Source organism: Pseudopipra pipra, chromosome 7 (genome assembly GCF_036250125.1).
Source record: "Pseudopipra pipra isolate bDixPip1 chromosome 7, bDixPip1.hap1, whole genome shotgun sequence".
Lineage (NCBI taxonomy): Eukaryota > Metazoa > Chordata > Aves > Passeriformes > Pipridae > Pseudopipra > Pseudopipra pipra.
Window position 1 is genome coordinate 38,091,020 of NC_087555.1, and position 24,297 is coordinate 38,115,316.

At 44.9% G+C, this 24,297-nt stretch overlaps 1 protein-coding gene across 5 annotated transcripts in view; it reads left to right on the forward strand.

Annotated features, from left to right (window-relative positions):
• The first annotated feature begins 7,595 nt into the window (after positions 1–7,595).
• Positions 7,596–24,297, forward strand: part of LYPD6 (LY6/PLAUR domain containing 6) — a 35,645-nt gene continuing 18,943 nt past the window's right edge. Inside the window, exons 1-2 of one of the 5 annotated variants that reach the window (XM_064661673.1) lie at positions 7,596–8,244; positions 8,421–8,758. The gene's annotated coding sequence lies outside the window, so the exon portion shown is untranslated. Of the gene's footprint in view, positions 8,245–8,420; positions 8,759–12,734; positions 12,864–14,826; positions 15,196–24,297 lie in introns of those variants that run through there. The other 4 variants (XM_064661675.1, XM_064661676.1, XM_064661677.1 and 1 more) reach the window with 4 other exon arrangements.

Sequence of the window (24,297 nt, forward strand, 5' to 3'; positions counted from 1 at the left end):
GAGGGTCCTGTATGAGCTACAAAATCATGAGAGCCTTTCTCCCCCTCCAGCTGGGGGTCCAGATATCCCTCTGATGAGCCTGTTCCCGTTGCCAGCTGGACTGAATCCTGGTCCAAAGCTATGTTGGAAACATGGAATGGTTTGTGTTGGAAGGGACCTTAAAGCCCATCCCATTCTACCCCCTGCCATGGGCAGGGACACCTTCCACCAGCCCAGGTTGCTCCAACCTGGCCTTGGACACTTCCAGGGATCCAGGGGCAGCCACAGCTTCTCTGGGCAACCTGGGCCAGGGCCTCCCCCCCCTCATCACAAGCATTTTAAATATAAATATATATATATATATATTTTCAAGCATGTGAGGAGCCCAACTGAATCCAATTTCCATTTGGGGGCTGGACCATGGTAGGTGAGCTGGGGAGCTTCATGGCCATGAATGAGGCATTCCCATTCCTTGGTATTCCCAGTGCTGAGCCTGTTTGCCAGAGCATTCATTATTTTATGGTCTTTAGCCATTATGTTTTCTGTGAAACTAAGTCATCTGGGTGATGAAGATTTCTGGGATGAAAATAGTCCAGACAAGATCGGTTTCCACTGTGCTATTTTAAGAACAGAATCAGTCAAGTGACAGCTAATGAGCTTGAAATGATGCCAAAAAAAATTATCAACAGGAAAAAAAAAAAAAGTGTAAAAAGGCTTTAACTCCCACTGGTTTCATTTCCAGTGAAGCAATTTATCATATTCAGTGTTGGATACTCGTAATCGGGATTCGAAGAAAAAAAGAATTAAATGAAGAAACACAGGAGCACATTTAAAATTTTTCAAGACATGTGAGTATTCCAGTGACAAAAATCTTTGGAAAGCAGCCCTTGAGCAGCCTGATTGCAACCAGGGATGGGGAAGGGGCTGGATTTCAGCTGAGTTCTGCAGTTTGGGAGCGTTCGTGTGTTGCCCAGTTACTATCGGGGAGCGTTTGTGGGAGATCTCATCTCACATTCCTCCCTGCTCGCTGTGGATCCCTGTCTCTCCCAGGTGAGGGAATTTATCTTTGCACTGATGCAATTTTTACAGCTCCTCTGGTTTCTGAGCAGGAGCAGACAGCTCGGCTCCGGGGCTGGGAGCACAAATGGTTACTGGGAAGTAAACAGAGAGGAGGAGTTGTGTTTGTCCTTCAGGTTCCTCATAGATCCTTCCAAATATTGCCTGTTCACCCATCAGGAAAGAAGATTCCCAGGTAAAGCTGTAATCCCATGAATCAGTTTTAAGATTCCCTAGAAATTTCCATTATTTAATATAAAAATGTAAATTTAGTGTTATATTACAGTTATCATTTATATATGTTTATGATATGATATGATCTTATATATATATATACACAAGGGGCTGGAATTATGGGACAAGGGGGAATGACTTCCCACTGCCAGAGGGCAGGGATAGATGGGATATTGGGAAGGAATTCCTGGCTGGGAGGGTGGGGAGGCCCTGGCACAGGTTGACCAGAGAAGCTGTGGCTGCCCCTGGATCCCTGGAAGTGTCCAAGGCCAGGTTGGACGGGGCTTGGAGCAAGCTGGGCTAGTGGAAGGTGTCCCTGCCCATGGCAGGAGGTGGGAAAAAATGATCCTTAATTTCCCTTCCAACCCAAACCATTCTGTGATTCCGTGACTCTGTGATCATCTGAACAAGATTCCAAGTAATTTCTGATATTTGTAATGTTTTAACAGTTGCATCCTTGATTAAGTACCAGGGAAACACCTCTGTTTAAATCCTCACTCACCCACGTCCCCAAGTGCCACATCCATGTGGCTTTTAAATTCCTGGGGGATGGTGAATCCACCACCTTAGGATCATCAACACTGGACTTGTATCGACGTGCACAACACTGTAAATAACCAGAAACTCTCTCCTCAGCCCAAAAAGATGCTACAGAGTGGGAGGAAAATCTAGCTGGGCTTTCCTAGCTCTGTCACAGCCTCTCTTCTCAGTGACTTTTAGGCTCCCTCACCAGCTCACCACTGGATCCAATCTGTCCAGACCACCTTTGCATTCAAATTCCCAAAGTTTCTCTCCTCCTCTCTCCTGAAGATTCCTTTTAGGCAGCTTGGGAGCAGCTTAAAAGACAATTAGGAAAACAAAATGTGATCTGGGAGTGACACCTCCTAACGAGACCTCTCAGGCTCCCAAACTTTCTCGTTCATTTGCCCCAAATGCAGAGTTCCAAAATGACAAAAGGATTTCCTCTCCTGGCCCAGAAATAGTCTGTGCTTGGAGTATAACACGTTGTCTCCCTCTTCTTGGCTCCTTCCCAAAGCAGCTTCTCTTGGCATGCTGCACTTGATGGGAATGATATTGTAGGAAGAACAAAGTGCATTTTTTTTTCCAAAGGAAATAATAAATCTGCTGTGGGCTTTCAAAGCAAACTGACATAATCAGACAGGGAGGGTTTTATTTTATTTTTTAAGAATGTAGGAAGAACACAGGTGTCATTTTGGACCATTAGCATCTGAGCTATAAAGACATGCAAAGTATTTCCCAATGGCTTTTCCTCCTTCTTTTGTTTTATTTTCTTTCTTTTTTTTTTAAATTAAACCCAAAGCTTTTTTTCATCCTGTGTATTAAACATGACAACACCACGGTTCTGCCAAATTGCCAGTATGGTTTTCTGAGCAACTACAGCTGGATATTTAATTTTCTTTTTTAAATTTGCTTTTCATTTTGCCACTGAATATTTCATCTCCTTGATGTAAAACCCCAAATAAAATATCCATCTGTAAAATCAAAATATACAACAGGCAATATGGTTTGCTTGCTGACTTCAGATATCAACTAAAAGATGTTTAAAGAGGGACAAAACCCAAGATGTTCTTGATAATTAAAAATTATTAATATGTTGATGGAATTTAATTATGGGGAAAATAGACATATTTGTTGTTTTATTTTTTCATAGAACCATGGAATGGTTTGGGTTGGAAGGGAAATTGAGGATCATTTTTTCCCACCCCCTGCCACAGTCAGGAACACCTTCCACTATCCTAGGTTGCTCCAGCCTGGCCTTGGACACTTCCAGGGATCCAGGGGCAGCCACAGCTGCTGTTGACACTGAATGAATTTTAGTGCTGTAACATTTCACTTCCAGCTGTGAAGAGCAAAAAAAGCAAGAAATCCTCTAAAGCTGCAAACAAACAAAAAAAATCCTCCAGAGTTTTCCTGTGTTTCCATTTTTCTGAGGAGTGGATGGAACTCAGAGCTCTGGGATTCATTTCCAGCTTTCCCTCCCGACTGCAATGAAGTTCCACAAAGCCTCCAACCAAACCTCTCATTAGTCTCATTATTAGTTTTCACTCTGTTAAATACAGCAGTGGTGCTACTCCCAGTTAATAAGAGGCAGTCAGGGTCCCTTTCATGGCTGTCACTTGTCTCCCTGCTCTTTGCAACACAAAAATAGCTGGTGGGGAAAAAAAATTAACCCCCTTTTTGCTCCACTAACTCTCTATTTTTGTGCTTTCTTTCATGGTTCTCTGCTTTTTGCGGCTGCTGCTGATCCAGAAGTGCTCCTTCATCCAGCAAAAAGCCTCACAACTGGAGTTCCCACTCGGTGCCTGCCTCTGGAATTCCCTTCCTGGCTCAGAGTCGCAGGAAAAACAGGCAGTAAGTTGTTTGCTGGAATATGGGGATGGGCTGAAACTGCAGTTTATAAATTGTGGGGTGTGTTGTTCAAACATCCCACACAACCCTCAATACCTCCAACCATCCAACCCGGCCTTGAACCCTTCCAGGGATGTGGCAGCTTTCTTGGGCAACCTGGAATTTCTCCATGCCTTTGAAACATTCCTACTTTTCCCCCTCCTCCAATTTTCCTTCGCCTGCCCATCTTTCTAATCCCATTATTTCCTATAACATCTTCTTATTAATTTGATGTATTATCTTTTAAAATTAAACTAGAAATACATTTTTTTTTCTATTAAGCCAGTCCCTCTCAAAGGGGATGTCCAAAAGGAATAATGTCTGAGAGTTTTGAAAATTAAGGAATGCTGAACTGATATGAAATCCTTTTATTTTGGAGATTGCTTTGGTGGTTGGGGTGTTAAACTGGACGGAATGAAAACTTCTAATTGATTAGATTTTTCACTCTCTTCAAGTGATCCTTAATCCAGGAAGTCTGAAGTCAAATGAAGGGTACAGGAATTCCCAGTATCTCCTGTTCTTCATAAAGTGCTGTGATTTAATAATGTGTTTCCAGTTTTACTACTGGGAAAGTAGTTTCCAAATGCTGGAGAGCAGGAACACCACAGATTTTTACTTTCATTCCCTCTGTAGGACTGGAAAATTCAGTCTTAATTTAGACTTCAGGCTCTGCCTATCTGCTGAACATTATTAAATGTTGTTAATTATGTCACTAATTCCATGTGAAACCAAGGATTGTTTGGGCATGTAGGAACCCAAACCTTCCATTTGCAATAGGACTATAAACCACCAATAGCTTGGGATATGTCTCCAAGGTGTGCTGTCATTGAGTCTCCCACTAAATGAGTGAATTTGGAAGAATTTTGGAGCTTAAAACTTTCAAAACTCAATATTTTTGGTCGCGTTTCTTTGATGGAAATTCCAATGTCCTTGACATTGATTTTGGAGCTCTTTTTTGCTATCTGGGTCACGTGGAGCTTCTCATCCACCAACACCCCCAAGTCCTTCTTTACAGAGCTACTCCAACATCCAGCCCCAATTCCACAGGCCCAAAGGTTAATGATTTAGGTTTTGCCTTCCAAAATCTTGGTTTAATCCAGGAGGTTGTTGAAAATCAGTGGTGACCCTTCAGGACCCACCTGCAATCACTGAGCTGCTCTTTCAGGAGCACCAAGTGCTGGGTGCTCCTGGCAAAGCTTCAACAGAGACATAAATGGGACCAAAACTGGCAGAAGGCTCTCAAAGGAGGACATAACAACATTTAATTTAGGCAGATGTTATATTTGATGCTGTGGGGAACTATAAATAGTTATGCTTAATAGGAGAGTTACTGTTCTCAGACACAGATGCCAAGCCCAGCCTTGGGCCTGGACTAGTCTAGGTCATGATGGACACAGGGAATGAAATGACAGTCCCAGTTTAGCTCTTTTCCCAGTGTTTATGGGGAATTTGAGGAATCCTTTCTAGCAGTGCTGAGCAGCTGCTGCTTGTACAAGAATCAGCTTTCATCTCCCCCAGCCCTGAACCGATGGTTTATCAACCACTGCAAGCAAGAGATGAATAAAAGCAAGAAATGAATAAAAGCCATTGAATGCTGGCACAGAAGCCAAGGGCTGCACTGGAGATACTGTTAAATACTAATGGGTTTCATGTCTGGCCAATTAGGAAGTGTCTGAAGATGTGTGAAAATCTAAATCTATTTTTAAGTCGTGCCCAAAGGCAGAGCCTCAGCATTTATGGCCCCCAAAATCCCTGAAGGAACAGATGCCAGTCACTCATTCACCAGAAGGGTCTGCTCACAACAGAGCTGGTGTTGCCCTCTGTGAACATTAATTCTTTCATGTAATATTTTAAATTAATGAATTAATAACAGCTATTAATAGCTGGGCTTTGATGCTTCAGGATTCCCCAGGTTGGCTTGGCTGAGACACCAGAGCACTCACTGAGCTGTTGGGGTTTAATTGCTGCTCAGGACCTGCCTCCAATATCACATGTCAGGGCTCAGACTCTCAGCAAAGGGATGCACGTGGTGCCTGGATCCTCCTCAGGAGGAGAAAGAAATGCCTTTCACAATACATTACACAGCTTTTTTTACGCTTGACATCAATTATTTCATTAATCCTCCACTCTGTATGGGACTCTTAAAACGCTTTACAATTTGTTTCAGAGCTGACATAATTTTATGAGTTGTTTTAACAATGGGTTTGACACACAAAGGGTTTGAAAGAACTCTGTACATGCACACACAGGCAGGGAGGTGTTCCCTGCTCTGGGTACCAGTGGAGAGAATTGGAATAAATTCACTCATCTAAACCCCTGAAAATCAGACATTTTGACCTCATAATCTCCCTACAGGAACACAGGGCTTTTGTAGCCTTCCCAAGACTTACAGCCCTTCTAATCCTCACACTGTGTTGGGATTTCTTGCCTGTTCTGTCAAACTTTTCATCCCCCTGATGTCGTCTCACAGCCCTGCTGCTCCTTTTCTCTTCTCTAAGCTCCTTGTTTTGGTATCATTGATTCATTGGGATGATTCACCAGCACTGAAAGCACCAAACAGGTCATTCTGTTCCTATTAATGGTATTTGTGGGGACAAATGTGGAAATAATTAGATATCTGTAATTAAATCCTGTATGTCAGGCAAGGGTTTTTTAGTCCGATGGATGATTTGAGCAGAGTGAGGAGCTCTGTCCCAGGCTGTCCACCCTCTGTTGGCAATGCTCAATGTCTGTTCCACTCTTCTAACCATGTTTTCTGCCCTGAAAAGGAGATTTCTTTCTCTACTCATTAATTTTTGGGGTAAGGCTGGCTACCACCTCCATCCAGAGAGGATCACTGTGGCCACTCGATGCGATCCAGGGAGATGCCCCTCCTTAAACTAAAAGAGGAGAGATTTAGATTAGATATTGGGAAGAAATTCCTGGCTGGGAGGGTGGGGAGGCCCTGGCCCAGGTTGCCCAGAGAAGCTGTGGCTGCCCCTGGATCCCTGGAAGTGTCCAAGGCCAGGTTGGATGGGGCTTGGAGCTGGTGGAAGGTGTCCCTGCCCATGGCAGGGGGTGGAACAAAATGATCCTTAATTTCCCTTCCCTTCCAACCCATTCTGTGATTCCATGATTCCTGGCCCAAGCAATTCCCTGTCTCTATCTGAGGCTGCCACAGCTTCCTCCTCACACAGAATTCCCAGCTCCTGCTCTCTCCATCCCAGTGCTGCCTGCTCAGCACAGAGTTCTTGTCCTCCACACCCAGCCCTGACTAAGTTCTTACACCCAGATCTGGGACCTGCCTTTCAGCTCATGGTCCAGCACCACCCCCAGCTCTTGTCCTGCAGCAGGACAAGGACAGGGATCATGTCCTGCCCATGCCAGGGTTTGTTCCTCAGTCCCTTAAAGGTTTTCCCAAATCTCTTTATTCATTGCCTGCTCTTCTAGACCATTTCCCTCTGTCCCAGTCACTTTCCAAGTGCTCCTCCAGCCTTTATGTGACTTTTGGGATGCAAAAGGAGGTCTGCCCTTGACCCTGAGTTAGGGCTCAATTACACAGTATTTTTCAGGCAAACCCCTAAGGAATCTTTAAAATTAATATTTATACCTTAGTAACCCTAAGAGAAAAATATGGACTTCTCCAAGAGGCTGTGTAGGTTAAAAAAAAAGCATTTAATTCAAGAATTCTGACTTTGCAGCCTTTACAGTAAGAGTGGTTGTATCAACAAAGCAACTCTTAGAAAGTTAAATTATACCAAGGAGTCTACACGTGGCAGTGCTCAAAACCCAGAGGACAAAAACACCTTTGGCCATGTCAGAGAACTGTTTGAGCGAGCTTGTTATTTTATAGATGCTGTTCCCATAAACACTGCAAGAGGAAGCAGGAGCAGCACGGAGCAGGAAAGACCTGCCGGAGCCCCTGCCCCTGATTTGTGTGCTGGGAGAGCAGTGGGAATGGGAGACGGGTTGTGTAGCTTCTCCCAAGAGCATTCCTGCCTTTATTAGCAGCTTCCAACTGGCAGCCAGAGCTGATTTAATAGTAATGCTTTTTTTTTTATGAATCGTTGCTTAGACTGTTTTGAATACTTTCTGCATGACTAATTAACGACCCGAAATGATTTAAATTGCGCTGTTAAAACTTCAGGGCGTGCGAAACAAACGGCTCTTCTTCAATATTTTATCTAATCTCGGCAGTCGCAGGGACCTGGGGAGGGGGTATCGCTCGTTATCTAAAAGCCACTTAAGTGAGCTAAAATGTGATGTCATGTTCTCTAAATACACGGAGGTATTTGTGCTCAGTCTGCCGAGACGCAGCCGTGACTGTGCGCTGTGATAAACCTAATTACGGCCTTTTAAACGATAACAAAAACCCGCTGGAAACTGGCAGGAGATGAAAACCTGCAGCCTCGTACGCGCAGTTTTGCTTGGGTAAAGCGTTCTGCAACATTATGCCGGGATAAAACCGGAGTGATTCATCGCTGGAAAGACACTCCCAGCCTGAGCAGGGAGTTGGAGCTCGCTCGCCGGTGACCCTCGGGAAGAGCGGCATCAGCCCCGCCGAGCGGGAAAGCTGCTGGGAATAAGGTAACCCCGGAGCCAGGAGTGCTCGTGGCTCGTGTTTGAGGTGTTTGGGTCGCTCTTTGCTGCTCAGGATACGATTCCTCTCCCTTTTCGGCTGCTAATTCCCTTCGCTTTTGAATTCACGTTTATCCATAGTTTTTTTTTCCCTCCTCTCCCCCCTTCACCCCCCCCGGAATAAGGACAGCTTGTGTAAGAGAGCAGGATAACAACCTAATTGTTCGATGTGCATATAAACGCTTGAAATAATGCGGCATCTAATTTTTAATGAAGCATGAAGGAAAGCTAGAGCTCAGCACAATCCCTGCCCGCCGGAGATCCTAATCTTCCCTTCCCAGCGCAGGAGAGTGCTCCATGAGCCGGCCCCGGGAGGGAGCCGAGCCCAGCCTGCAGCCCCGGCACCCGCATCCCTGGGTCTCGCATCCCCGAATCCCGCATTCCTGGCTCCCGGGGTCCCCCGGCCGCCGAGGGCGCGATGGAAATTCCCTGAACGACCGGCTGGAAAATACGTGCTGCAAAGGTACATAACCCTTCTCTCTAACCCTTTTCTTTATTGTTTTCTCTGTTTTTCTCTCTTGTTTTCTCCGTTGCTTCTCTATTGTCCTCTACTGTTTCTCTATTGTTTTCTCTATTGTTACGGAGAAAAAAAAGCCACTTTTTTTACTCGGAAAGTCACTCGGCTTGACACGTGCTTAGGAAAACAAACCGTGTCTGTGTCGGGTTAAAGGGAAAATGCCCTTTTTCAGCTCCTTCAGCCCTCGGACAGTTGATTCCAGCTGGATTTATGGACCATGGCTCCGTTCTTGGAGCAGAACCGGGCCCGCCTTTGCGAGCAGGCTTGGGGGCTTTCAGGGGGTTCCAGCCGAGCCCCCCCGGGGGTTGAAGCCCTCCTTCCCCTCCAAATGTCCTTCTTCTCCCCCCGGAGTCACTGGTTTGGGGGGTCCCAAACACAGGAGCGGGTTCTCCGGGTCTGGAGGCGCTCCCGGGGCTGGTCCTGCCCCGCTCCCCAGCGTTTGGCAGCAGACTCTGAGCGCGATTCTTATTTTTATTTTATTTTTATTTTTGAAAGCCCGCTCCTGGAAACGTAGTTCTTCACAAATCGTTTCCCGAGTCAAAGCAAATGGAATAATTGTAGGTATTGTGAATCTCCAAAAGAGAAATGTCACTGCTGCAAAAAGGGCTTCCCGGGCTTCCCTGTTAATTAAAAAACATCACTCTGTAAAAAATCATGGAATGGTTTGGGTTGGAAGGGACCTTAAAGCCCATTTTATTCCAAAACCTTCCACCAGATCACGCTGCTCAAAGCCCCATCCAGCCTAGCCTTGCACTCAATTAAATCAAAAATTAAATTAATTTCATGGATAAATAGTTGTGTTTCCAATTGTAGCCGGTGTCTACGCTCTTTCTGGCTAAAATATACTTTTTTTTTGGAGGGAACATTAACCATTTCTTAATTATAATTACATTCTGTAGCTAAACACTCAGTTACATCACTTGCCAGTACAGTAAGCTGTACAATTTTTCATAAACCCACGTGATTTCTGTTATATTTTGTAAATTTTTATGTGGCAATAGATATGGAAACCTGCCCAAATTGTGGGATTGCGTGCAGGAATATCCCTTGTGTGTAATACAGGACGTTGTCAGGTGTGTGTTGGTTGATTTTTCCAGCATCAGGAGCCCAGACTGCACAGAAAGGCTGTGATTAGTTTTTTTTTTATCACTTTAAGATTCATTGGCAGGCCAAGCCAGACAGGGCTGACGCTCATCATGGATTGTGAACTTCCAATGGGCAGAACTGGCAAAATATATGTATTTTTTATTAAAAAAAAATTATTATGTTGCGTCAGAGATTTTGTCGTGTGGAAATTATTGTAACTAAGGCAGATCCCAGTGTGAACGGGGTGGAAATCCCCACCTTCAGAACAACCTCTGGTGAATTTTTTCCTGCTTTTATTGCCGTGGAAATGCTGTTTGGCACCGAGACAGGAGTATCTGGATGGGTCAGAGCTCGGGGCCAGGGGTGGCAGGGGGTCGAGCTGGCTCCGCATCCCGATCCCGCTCCACGGCCTTTGGATGTCAGACCTGTGAGTTTGGTTTCCTGGTGTGGAAACACTGCCATCCTTTGCGTAATGAGTGCTCAAGGAAGGACAGGTGGAATGGAAACTTAGATATTCCTGCTTTGGCTGTGGTTAGGGATGAGCTTTCAGTGTCCAACACCGGGAGTGAGGAGGTGTCAGGATGAGGTTTCTCCGCTCGGCCGTGGAACGAGGTGAAAATAAACCATGGGTGAAACACTCCCGGGTGGGTGATCACCAAAAGGGGCACAGTGATTTAGCTCATTAGCACTGCCCAGCTAAAATGATTCCCAACACTCCACTGATTAGTTATGCAAACACCCAGGACAGGCTTTTAATGGGGCTCGCCCTCGGGTCTAACCCTGCTGCCTCCGGACAGCCCCGGGAGGTGCCAGCAGGGAGGGAATCCGACCCTTCCAGTTTCCACTGGAGGTTTTTTTAGGCCGGTGCTGACATAAAAACATGTGAAAAGCCATCCTGGCCGTGTTACAGTAGAAGATTTGTTCGCTGTAAATCTAAAACTTTATTTATGCGTCAGCGATCCGCCGGTTTAGTTATTTGGCATCCGCGTGTCTGATCGTGAGTCTGATTTCCTCCGATTCTCTGGTGTAAAAGGCAAAGTTTAAGTTACAATGGAGTTTGGAAATAGAATAAATTATTTTCTTTCAGTTCTGCTCATGAGTAGGGGTGAGAACCCAAGCCCGAATCTCATGATTTACCCAGTTAGGAACCGGATCGATCGGCAATGAAAAAGTTTAAAATAATCGCTGCACGTCCTTCAGGATGCTGTTCAGCCACCTTTGGGCCTGAGGGCAGTAAGTTATAACCCCCTCTCCTTTTCCTGGCTCCCAGGTTGCACCTTGTGTCTGTCAAACTGATGTGATGGAACGGGCAGAGCGAGTCAACGGGGTCAAGTGATACAACAGCCGCGCTTGGGCCAAGCAAACTCCGCAGGGGAGGGTGGAGTATCTTGGGGAGCCTGATAGTTTGGTCCCACAGGGCTCAGTGAGACCTATTTAGTTAAAATGGACTCATTTGCCTCGAAAAACAAACTGTTATTTTAATCCTGGGGCGGCCGACGTGGTCCCTGGGTAAAAGGTGGCATGTCCTGGTTGCTGATGGGGCAAGAAGAGATTTACTGAGTGACAAGGGCACAAAGTCGGTGGGAAGGTGGAATTTCTGCTGGTTCTTTGGCACTCTGGATAGATTTTTACATTAGGCAGTACCTTCTTGTGATGTAATTGGTGAGGAAGGGCAAAAATACAAATATAACTCATGCTTATGTCATTTATTTTTTAAATTATTTTGGATTCCATGATTTTTTTTGGAGGACGAGTCAGTTCAAACGACAACACTCATCCGAAATCCTTCTTTCTGTGATAAAGTGGATAATTCCTCGTGGTTTTCCGTGCTGCCAAGTGTTACAATATCTGGGGTAGACCTTAGATGCCCATTTTCCCCCTGGTGTGTTCTTTGTTGTGTGGTGTGACCTACTGAGAGAGGAGCGTGGTTCTTATCCCTCAGTCACCATATGTTCCCAGAAATAATCATCGTTTTTCCGTCGGTCCCAGTGTTTGGCCTGTTGTGTGTCCGCAGGACTTTGTTGTCTTTGGCAGAGTTTTCCTAAATTTACTGTGGAAATTCTGATGGTTTCCACGGTAGGGATGGAGATCTACAGGCAGCACTGCTTCATCACAGGAAATATATCATTGTTAACTCCTTAAATATTGAATTTTGCATGCCAAACAAACCCATGATTTTGTGGGGTTCTAAAATAAATGCAATTATTTTCTTGTTTTGTTTTTTTTTTTTTTTTTTTTTCCCCAGATAAAAGACATTTTAAACAGCTTCTACTTTGGTATAAGTGGATTTTAGATCTGATATTCAGGTGACAGAAAGGCAAAAGGCTTTGTCATTGTTTCTTGTTCTCAGAGTGTGGTTCTCATGAGGAACTGCTTTTACTGAGCACATTTCAGTTGAGGCAACCAAGAGTTGAACCACTTGTTAAACGAATTAGGGTTTACCTGCTTAGCAAAGGTAGAATTTTATATACACTAAAATCTGGGAATAGAGTTTGGTGTTCAGACAACAAACCCCTGTTTTTGGGGAGCTGGTAAAATAAAAATCCTTGAGTCTGACCCAGTTTTAACAACAAATTCCCCACAATGTGCCTGGCTCCGAGGAGACCCAGTTCTGAGGAAGCTGCTTCCTTAAAAAACTTGTGTCTTACCCTGGTTATCACTTGGCACGGGTTAAAAAAGGGAAAAATCCCGTATAAATGGAGTCACAATTTGTGCGTTGCCCAGCTTTGTGCCTACGTGATCCCGGCTCAACCCCTTCCCCGGCGGTGCATGATTCCCTCTGAATCCACAATATTCCCATTTATTGGGTGGCAGCAGTGCCAGGGTGTTAAGACTGGGGCTCTCTCCCGAGGGAAGCTGCAGATGTACGGCGGGAGCTGCGCCTCGTGCCGGGACTTGGCTTCACTGGAATACTCGGAAAATTCTCCCTGGGAGCCTCAAAGTTAAAGACTGGGAAGTGCTTTGGGTGAGGACATAAAACATCCCATCTGCTCCTCCATCAGTGTGTGTTTCTGAGTAAGCTTTGGCAGGTTTTATATAAATGTAAATATTTTAAAAAATTGATATAAATAGCTGAATATTCTATATATGCTAAAAATGACAGGAATCGATGGGAGGAATTAACTCGATTATAATTAAAATTTATTATATCTTTTACTCTTTTATGTGTCTCGTTTATACAAACTATTTATAAGTATATAAAATTCGTGCATTCTATTTAAATTCTGAGCGGTTCATCTGCCTTTTAATTGTCTTCCTCCACGAGTGCCTTTCGTAGAATCACATAAATTACTGTCATCAAATTGTGCCTGCAATTACTTCATATCAGTCAACCCCTCTGCTTTTGTGTGTCTCTGCTTTCATCTCCCTAGCTGGGGTGCAGACCAATTATGACTTGCAGGCAGGTGACTGGCTCCCAGTGGGGTGATCCCTGTGGATACAGAAGGTATTTGCCTGGCAAAACGGGCATGGAAACATTTCAGCACCGGGCAGGTTGCAAAATTCCCGGGGTTTGGGCTGTGGAGGGTGTTTCCATGTGCTGCCAGAAAGAAAAGTGTGTAAATTGATTATCAGACCGAATTATTCGGATTCAGGAATTAGTTATGGTGCAGTGAGTAAAATGACTCTGGGAAGCTGGAATTAGGGCAAACAGGGTGTTTTCCTGGTGTTTTATATCCAGAAATGCTGAAGGCTGAATTAGAATCTTGTCTGATTTTGAGCTTATTAGATCTGGCTGTGAAGTGCCCAAGGGCAATTTAAAAAAAAAAAAATCCTCAAAAATATCTTTTTTCAGAAAATTATATGAACCATTGCTCTGTTAGTGTCTATTTATTTTTTATTAATTAATTACATTCTCCTCCCTAAATACTTGGAAATCACTAACTCCAGTCCCTGTTCCCCTTCACTGCTACTGTTCCTTTATCCATGAAGAGGTTTTCAGATGGAATCACGTCTCAGTGTGAGTCCGTGCTGTTTTCCAGCACTTGGACCAGGGTGATTGCAGCTCATTGTCCTTCTGTGCCACGAGATTCATGCTCCCATTACGAAAATCAGGAATTTTTTTGGTCTGGCTGATGGAGGGAGAGGCCTGACCTGCTCATTTCTGGAGTTTAATCAGCTGTAGGATGGATTATTAAAGTAAATAAAGTGCGTCTACTGTTGTGCCCTGGAAGACGAGGCAAAGATATGCCATAAAGTCACTTGAAAATAAGGTTGTTAGGAAGGAGAAGGTCAATCAATCCAGAATATTTTTCACTTAAACCCTTGGATTTCTCTTTGCCAGCTCCAACTTCCTCCTGCAGATTTTAATTCATTGTTTCGCGTCCACGTGCGTGATTTTGGAACGAGCGAAGTAAATTCCAGCGGGTTCCTTCTCAGATGGGATTTCTGAATAATTGAATCAAAACTAATTTGGGCAGATGTGTGAGATAACCAGTTCCCCCAAACAGCACTGATGTGAGGGCAAACAATAGCTCTTGTCTGCAGAAGAATGGAAGCCCTTGATAAAATTTAGCATCTTAAGTTATCGCTCTGTTGCTCAAGTCAGACGGTCTCGTGGGCTTTCACTGACCACAGTCCCAAGGAGCAGCAGTTTAATCTCATCCCAAATTGACTGTTTTCATAGTTGTGACGTCCACTTGCAGTTGGTTTAGACTTGATTTGTATTTTTGTATAAATACCCATCTCGTGCTATTTGAGTGTCGTCACGTGAATCTGATGTAGGTCCAAATACATGAAATAAAACAGAGCCTTTGAATTGTCATGAACAAGGCAAATAAACACAGTTTTAACACGAGCACGAATGTATTTTCATGACCAATTTGACTTATTCTTTTATTGTGTACGTTTAAATAGTTAATGGAGTTTAAGTTAATGGAGTTTAAGTTGGTTTTTTGTATATTTTATATTTATTACCTCCATGGAGCTCTTTGTTTTCGTGGATGTCATTAACAGCCAGACTTTTCTGTGGATGTTAACAAATCAGACCATAAATATTTAGCCAAGGCAGTTTGTTTTCCTGGGATTCTTGTGTTAGCAGGACAGGATTCTAAAGCTAAACCAGCGCAGGGCTGGATTTCGTAGAAATCCCGCCCGGTTTGTCTTCCCAGACAAACATTTGGGGCTAAACTGCCGAGGAAGCAGATGCCAGTCTGCAGATATTAAGAGTTAATACATCTCTTGAGATGTGTTCATGCTCTTAAGGAGCTTCCAGCCCTCAGAGAGGCTCCTTGTCAGCGAGATCCGAGGGGCTGGAGCGGCGTCTCCGGCCACGGCGTCGAGCGGCGTTGGAGGAACGGGTGAGTGAAGGGTTGGGAGACGCCCTTTGGAGCCAACTTCAACCTGTGTCCTTGGGATAGAGGTGGTGGCTTTGGGTAGTTTTCCAGGGATTCCAAAGTGTTTATTTGGTGGGCGACAATTGTGGTGGTTTCGAGCGTCCGAGGGAGTCAACAAGAAGGGGTTTGAGGGGAGTGAAAATGTTATTGATTCCCAGGAAAAGATTAAGTGTCCTTGTTGTCCTTGTTTTACCTCCTGTCTCTGCTGAATGATGAGTGTGTGCATCCATATATATATATATAAAAAACCCTATATAAATATATATAAAATATCTATTTTAAAGTGTATAAAATATGTACATAAAGATAGAGATCTATATATTTGTTCGTTGGTCTTCAAGGGTTGAAAAGATTTTAAGGCTATTTTGTCAGCATCAGACAAACTACTTACTTTGTAAGAATGAGAGTTTCCTTGCTATTAAGTGGTTTTCAGCAAGAGTTTAGCTTGTAAGTACCAACCCTACACTTCTTCAACATATAACAGGGTACAAAGCAGTTTTGTGGGGTTCTAAAAATAAATGCAATTATTTTCTTACCTTTCCCCCCATAAAAGGCATTTTAAACAGCTTCTGCTTTGGTATAAGTGGATTTTAGATCTGATATTCAAGTGGCAAAAAGGAAAAAGGCTTTCTTGTGGTTTTCTGTGTTGTTCTCATGAGTAACTGTTTTACTGAGCACATTTCAGTTGAGGCAACCAAGAGTTGAACCATTTGTTAAATGAATTCGGATTTACTTGTTTAGCAAAGGTAGAATTTTATATACACTAAAATGTTTCTTTCATTTGGGAGTAGAGTTTGGTGTTCAGACAACAAGCCCCTGGTTTTGGGGAACTGGTAAAACAAAAAATCCTTGAGTCTGACCCAGTTTTAACAGCAAATTCCCCACAATTCAGACCATGAGCCCCAGTTCTGAGGAAGCTGCTTTCTTAAAACCTTATGTCTTATCCTGGTTTGTAATTCAATTTTTTCCCCATTATTGGGGCACCTGAAAGATTTTCTTTCTTTTTCTATCAAGTTTGGTGAGGGTATTTTTTGGTTTGGTGGTCTTTTTGGGTTGGGATTTTTGGTGTCTAACGAGGTGCTGATACAAATTGCAGTGTTCCCTTAACTGAGGCAGTTGGAGGATGTTCCCAGTGTGTGTTCCCTAATTTCCCAGCCTTCTGCCTTCATGTCCAGCCTGTTGAAATGCCACTGATGGGTCTGGAGGAACCACTGAGCGACCCAGTGGTGGTGGGAATTGAGATTTCTCCCCTCACCTTGAAAGTCTGATGCCAGTAAAACTTTTCAGCACTTCTAATAATTGAAAAGTCCTGATTTCCTCGCTGGCTCTTAAATGCATTTTAGTGGATTAGTTTGAATCACATCCACTAAGAGCTTGATCATCTGCCAGCCCCTAGAGTTGGGCCAGAGCTTTGTAAATTAATGAGCTCAAGGTGATTAGTACAGGTTGGGTGCTTTGGACCGTGCACCAAATTGTTCCTGTGCAAGGTGTGCAGCCCTGGCTGTCTGTCACGGTTTAATCCCTGTGCTGTGAGGGGTTGTTTTTTTCCTGACTTGGCAGTCCAAATAAACATGGAGGAACTGTCTGGTTGCAGAGAATGAAAATCAGATTGAGGTTCCAAAAGCAGGACCAACATTATAACCACAGCTTTGTTGTGGAGACACTTGTTGCTGTGATAATTCTGACTCAGTTGGAGACTTGTTGTGTATTTAACAGGTTTGTATCCAATATCCATTCACGGGACGTGTTATGGGAAGATGTAGCACATAAAACCTCTGTGGGAAGGGGGTTTTTTTAAGTCTTGCAGCAACACTTCAGTGTCTCTTTGTGAAGGGAAAAATGCCTTGGAATAAATATGTTGGGAGCCACACGGAATTCCGTGGACACCAGCACATCTTCCCCACGGACTGTTGGCCCCGAGTCAAGGAGAGGAACTGAGCTCTTGTTACCCAGCAGGGCAAGTTCTGGTGATGTGTTTAGAACTCACATTATCTGCAGAATTTTTTAAGAATATAGGAACTTTCAGTGAAAGGCAGGAAAGACCCTTTTATTTCACAAGCTGTCAGACAGACCCAGGTGACAGAAAAATGATGTGTGCACTGGACATCCGAATTCCCTCTGGCATTTGTGGGGCCAGTGAGAGTTTGGCAGGGGAGGTCTCATTCCTGAGGCTGGTCCCATTCCTGCCTGCTACCTTGCATCCAGCATCTTCAGGAATGGAGAGCACTTCCAAGCCATTGGCTTGAGTTTTGGTCTAAAATACCTGATCAGTGTGTTCAGTGATATTTGTCTTCTCTCACTTTTTCTGTCTGATCAGCATCCATGGAGGGGAGGTTGGAGCTAAATGATCTTTAAGGTCCCTTCCAACCTAAACCACTCTGTCATTCGTTCTGTATAACTGATTTTCCAAGCAATTTTTTCCTCACAGTCCTCTTCTTCCCACGTACATGTGGAAAAGCTTTATGCTTGTTGGGTATCATCAGCTTTCTGAAGGGAGGATTATTTTCGAGGTGATCTGTCTTGAAAAGATTCCATGTGCTTCCAGCAGCTGTCAGCAGCATCTGACAGGTCTGGAGCAGCAGTGCTGGATCTGTCTGAGCACTGTTGGATTTTTCCCATTATTCCCAAGTGTTTCAAGTAAGACTTTAAGATCAGCTTGTTCTTTTGAAGTCCCAAATACCTACAGCTCTGGGTCGGTTAACTTGGCATTTTTCAGGGCACTGTGAGTCACAAGAGTTCCACTCAGATTGGTTTATCCTTCAGGAGTGAAGCTCTCTCTGTGGTCTCCAGTGGGGCAATAAATCTCCTTGTAGCTCCAAGAGGTGTAAATACTTTGTCAGTCCTTGGTTGTCCCATCTCCTGGCGTGTAGGTCCATCCTGTTGGACTCATGGAATACTTGTGGTCCATCCCTGATTGTCTGGGTGGCTGGAGAAGCAGCCAGGTGCCTCTGAAGCACTAAAAATGTCCTGTCCCATGGACACACCTTGCAGAACGTGACACTTGACTGTATAACACAGAACTTTCTGTCTCATTTGGAATTTTTTGGTCCTCTGACACGTGAAATGAGGCACTGAGGCTGCTTGAAGGAAGCACCACCATCACCAGGCCTTTGTCCATGGTTTGCTGGTGGTGGAGGGCCCAGCTCAGGCTGTGTGTGACAAACCTGAGCCCAGTCCTTCATGGGGGGCATCTTCCCTGGCCAGTGCTCGGGGACAGTGGGGTGGTGACTCGGGTCATCAGTTGGGTGGTGACTGTGCCCTGCTCAGGTGAGACCCCCCTGCAGAGCTGCCTCCAGCTCTGGGGAACATCAGGAGGACATGGAGCTGCTGGAGAGAGTCCAGAGGAGGTCATGGAGATGCTCCAAGGGCTGGAGCCCCTCTGCTCTGGAGCCAGGCTGGGAGAGCTGGGGGGGTTCAGCTGGAGAAGAGAAGGCTCCAGGGAGACCTGAGAGCCCATTCCAGGGCCTAAAGGGGCTCCAGGAGAGCTGGAGAGGGACTGGGGACAAGGGATGGAGGGACAGGACACAGGGAATGGCTTCCCACTGCCAGAGGGCAGGGAGAGATGGGATATTGGGAAGGAATTCCCGGCTGGGAGGGTGGGGAGGCCCTGGCCCAGGTTCCCCAGAGAAGCTGTGGCTGCCCCTGGATCCCTGGAAGTGTCCAAGACCAGGCTGGACAGGGCTTGGAGCAACCTGGGCTGGTGGAAAGTGTCCTTGCCCATGGCAAGGGGTGGGATGAGATGGGATTTAAAGTCCCTTCCAACCCAAACCATCCTCTGACGACAGGGTGCACTAGTGCAGGTGAAGTGCTGTTAAAACCAAGCCTTGCTGTGAGTTGTAACATCTAAGTGTCAGATTCTCTCTTAATCTGACCCATAATTGTACTCTTGATTTGATTTGGTTAAACCTCCTTGGTGTCTCCAGCTCTCAGGACTGGTTGGCAGTGGTGTCAAACCAAGATCCAAATGATTTCTTGTAATTCCAAACAAACAGTAACTCCTCTGCCTCCAACTGTTGTTTGAAGTTTCGTCTTCCATCTCTTCCATGTGCTCCACATTTGGGAAATGAGGACATTCCTTGTTGGGAATGTCTGTGATGGGCAGATCTGAGCCGGGGGCTTGATCCTGCTGTTGTTCTGAAGCGTCTGTGTGTCTGTCCCTGATTTAAATATAAACCCATCACGTAAGAGCCCACAAAAAGTGTATTTTGTTCAGTGCCTGGAGGAGCTGAGAGTGTGATAAGATGGTAACTGTGCCTGGAGTTGGACATACAGATTCCTATTAACCCTCGGGGTAGTGAGGAAAAAATGCTCTTTTGTTCCCAGTTTAGCACAGGAAGCTCATTTTGGCTTCTTTTAATATCACTGCTCCAGCTGGCAAGGAGTCAGAAATGCAGTTACATGACATCATATCTCTGGCACAGCAGCAGGGTTTGGAGCTCCAGGAACCAGCCCCCCTGATAATAAATCAAAATGTGAGGTATCTGAGCAGGTCTGTCATGACAAGAAAAGGTTGTACAGCACATTTTTGATTTCTTCTCTTCTACTTCAAGAAGAAAGATGAATTTTTCTGAGCTGTTCTCTGGATGCCAGAGGATGAGCGAGCCCGAGGGGGGAAGTTATGGGGTGTTCTATGGGATGGGGACCTGCCCTGTCTCCTTCTGTGGCTGTTGGGGCTGAAAAATCCCTGATGCCCCTTCACTGTGGCTGGGATCTGCTGATTTAGGGCAGAATTGGGGTCAAGAGGGTTGAATGTGTTTCCAGTCACACTTAAAAAATCCTAAATCTGTGCTGGCAGGTGAGAACATGTGATGGTTTATCACAGACCATGGAATGGTTTGGGTTGGAAGGGACTTTAAATTCCACCTCATTCCACCCCCTGCCATGGGCAGGGACACCTCCCACTATTCCAGGTTGCTCCAACCTGGCCTTGGACACTTCCAGGGATTCAGGGGCAGCCACAGCTTCTCTGCCCAACCTGGGCCAGGGCCTCCCCACCCTCCTAGCCAGGAATTCCTTCCCAATATCCCATCTCTCCCTGCCCTCTGGCAGTGGGAAGCCATTCCCTGTGTCCTATCCCTCCATGCCTTGTCCCCAGTCCCTCTCCAGCTCTCCTGGAGCCCCTTTAGGCAGTGGAAGAGGCTCTCAGGTCTTCCTGGAACCTTCTCCAGGTGAACACCCTCAGCTCTCCCAGCCTGTTTAGCCTGCAAGAGTTTCAGCTACTTTGCTTTTGGTGTAAAGTTTTATTTTATTATTTTATTTTATTATTATTTTTTTTACTTTATTTTTTTAATTACTCTTTACTGAAAGAGCAGGAAGCAAAGACTTAAACCACTGATTATTTGGTTTTCTGAGGCAAACAGTTTTTGTGACTATTGGGCAAAGTTTTAGGGTTTATAATCACTTGTTTGGGGTGAGACCTTTCCTGCTTTCCTGTTAATTCTATTGCACAGGTTGAAAATATAAGACCAAACTGTACAGACTTCTACTTGTTATTTTTTCCCCTCTTTTCTCTATAATTTTTACCTCAAATAACACTTTTTGTCTGCTGGTTCTGGAGGAGTCAGGTGTGGTGCCCGTCCTCCTTGTAAACAAAGCTGTAACAGAAAGAGCAGACACCTGATCAGAGGTGGGGACCTGCCTTCTAATTAATTCCTGCTGCTTCTCACACTGCTGTATAACTTTATAAGGAGCTCAGGGAGATCCTGTTGCTTGGTTTGGGAGGCTTGGTTACTGCTCTCCTTATCCCACTCATCTCAGCAGGCCTGGACCTCTTGGGTTACCTGTGCTCCACAGAAAGGTACATTTTCAAAAGCACTTCTTGTTTTGGGAGGGTTTTTTTGTCAGAGAGGGGTGGTTTCCTGGGGCTGTGAGGTGCCAGGGTGGTGCTTGGGTGAGTTGGGGGGTGAGGAAATGAATTTTACTGTGATTTAGGAATTGTGGCATTTGGAGTTGTGGCTGCAACTGTGAGCTCATGTGTAGAGCTACACTGGTGGTAGGAGGTGCCAGGTTTGGGTGGCACCCACAGCTCTGGGCAGGGTGTTTGCTCAGCCCGTGCAGGAGGATGCTCATCTACAGCTTCCTCAGGAGGGGCAGGACTGAGCTCTGCTCTGGGGGGACCAGGGACAGCACCCAGGGAATAGCTGGAGCTGTGCCAGGGCAGGGTCAGGTTGGATCTCAGGGAAAGGTTCTTCCCCCAGATGGTGGTTGGGCACTGCCCAGGCTCCCCAGGGCAGTGGGCATGGCCCCAAGGCTGCCAGAGCTCCAGGAGGGTTTGGATGATCCTCTGGGGCACAGGGTGGGACTCTTGGGTCTGTGAAGAGTTGGACTTGGATGATCCTTGAGGGTCCCTTCCAGCTCAGGATATTCTGGGATTCTGTGTGATCTCATTGCTCATTCCCACAACATCCCTATGGAAGTGGTGTTTGAGGTCAGTGAAAGGGTTTCTGCTCACTTAAATGCCATAGCACTGAGCCCCAGAATTTCAGAGGAAAACAGAGCAGATGAAGTGTCTTATCCTGGGAATTTCTGGTTTTGGAGTCAGTAAGGCTTGACACTTAAATATATAAGCAAACCTTGCTGACTTCTGCTGAGAGGAACATTCAGGGTGTAATCATGGAGATAACTGCACATTTTCCAGCCTGAACTTCTACCAGGGATTCGTGGAATTGTCAGAGAATCAGAATGATTTGGGTTGGAAGGGACCTTAAAGCTCAACTCATTCACCCCCTGCCATGGGCAGGGACACCTTCCACTAGCCCAGGTTGCTCCAAGCCCCGTCCAACCTGGCCTTGGACACTTCCAGGGATGAAGAATCCACAAGTTCTGGCTTTAAACTGAGAAAGAGTAGGGTTAAAGTAGATATTGGGAAGGAATTCCTGGCTGTGAGGGTGGGGAGGCCCTGGCACAGGTTGCCCAGAGAAGCTGTGGCTGCCCCTGGATCCCTGGAAGTGTCCAAGGCCAGGTTGGATTGAACTCTGAGCAGCCTGGGAGAGTGGAAGGTGTCCCTGCCTGTGGTGGAACTGGATGGGCTTTAAGGTCTCTTCCAACCCAACCCATTCTATGATTCAAAATGAATTATAATATTATAATAGAGAATAATTACAATAACACATGATTATATCTAATAATAAATTATAATATTATAATAGGTAATAATTGCAGCCAGTGATGACACCCTGGAATATGCCAACACTGTGCCTTCATTCCAAGATATCTCCAGAGTTGCCCTCCTTCATGAGCTGGGTGGGAGTGATCAGTGCCCAGAGCTCACAGAGACCTCCCCAGGGCTGTAATTCCTTTTTTAAATGCCTTTCTTGCGTTGTTAATTTGAGGTATTTCCAGCCAATGCATGTTTTACTTGCAAAGAGAACAGAAATGCCATTTTTCTTTAGTTGCAACCCAACCTGGCTTTAAGCAGATAGCTGGTTGTACAGCCAATGACTCATGGCATAATTGGACATTATGGAATTAAATCAGTGTTTCAGTGCCCAGATGTGTCTGTTGGTGAGCATGGAGGGGTGGTCACAGATACTGTCAAGTAATTTATATTTTATCTATCATTTTCTTGGAAAGTCAATCATTCCATATAATAAAAGAACCTTATTCCATGATAACAAAAGAACCATGGTTTATTTTTTTCATGAGGTCTCGATGACATATAAAAGATAAATTAATTAAAATACTGGCATGGAAAGCAATTTAGAATTCCTTTTATCAGACTTGTTCTCATGTATCCTTTGGACCAGGAAGATTTTTGAATTTCCAGCCCATTTCCTAGTTAGTCTGTTGGCTTTATGGAGTAAACTTCTGTCATATTTTATTCTAGAGTGATTTAATTTTATTTTTGGTGGTGTTTTTGTTTGGCTTTTTGTTTTGCCCTTTTTTGCTTGCTTTTTTGTTTGGTTTCTTTTTGTTTGTTTGGGTTTTTTGGGGTTGTTTTTGCTTTGGGTTTTTGCTTTGGGTTTTTGCTTTGGGTTTTTGCTTTGGGTTTTTGCTTTGGGTTTTTGCTTTGGGTTTTTGTTTGTTTGTTTTTTCATACAATGTTGTGAGCTGACTTGATTGTGCTCTCAAGAATATCTTGACCCTTATGATGATGCAAAGGAGCTTGCAGCCTTTTGTAGGTGCTTTCTCAATTATTAGGGAGTCCTTTGCTAGAAAAAAAAAATGAAATATAGTGATGTTTGCCCAGTGCTTAAGCTGGAAAGCAAAACTGGGCAAAGCTTCAGTTCAAATGTCTGCAAGAAAATGGATTTATTTTGTCTTAAATATTCTATTGTGTTTGGTGTGGTAAAAACAGCAGAGTTGTGGCTCTGGTTGGGGAGTGTCTTTTCTAGAAGCCTCTTTTCTCCCAAGGCTGGAGGAGGAGGTGCCCTCAGAGGGTCATTATCTACAGTGGTCTGTGTTTACTGCCAGCACTGAAGTAATTGTCAGAAAAGGCCAATTTTAGAGAAATTAGTGGGTGAAAAGCTGTGTATTTTCCAGTCAGATCCACATCTCGTGGATCAGACGTGGATCCTCGCCCAGCTGGGGGCAGGACTGAGAGTGGAGATCAGATCTCCTGAAAACCAGTAAATCACCATCTTTCAGCAGTGAAAATGTCAGTGGGGACATAATGAAAGTTCTGTATCGTGGCCTGTGGAATTCCAGGTGATTCACGGGTGAAAATTAAGCAACTGGTTAAATTGGGGGGGGCCCATTTTGAAGACTTTGTCTGTGGGTGAGTGTTGGAGGCTGATGAGTTGGAGCATGATTTTGAGGTATTCTCCAGCCATGCTGGAGATAACATCTCTGAGCTGGCAGACACTGGAATTACTGATGATGCTCCACAAACACTCTGTACCTTGGGAAAGTGGACTTTCTGATGCCAAGATGATGAGGCATTCGGATCTTGCAAGAGGCAGAGCAGATGAAGAGATAAGTGAAGGAGCAGAGGAGTCTCCAGGAGGTTTGATGGATCAGATGGAGCAGCAGGACCTCCCAGTTACTGAGACTGAATGTTTCATTTAATGTCCTATATAATATTTGCCATCTGGTGAACTCGTGGTATTGAAGCATCTCAACCGACTG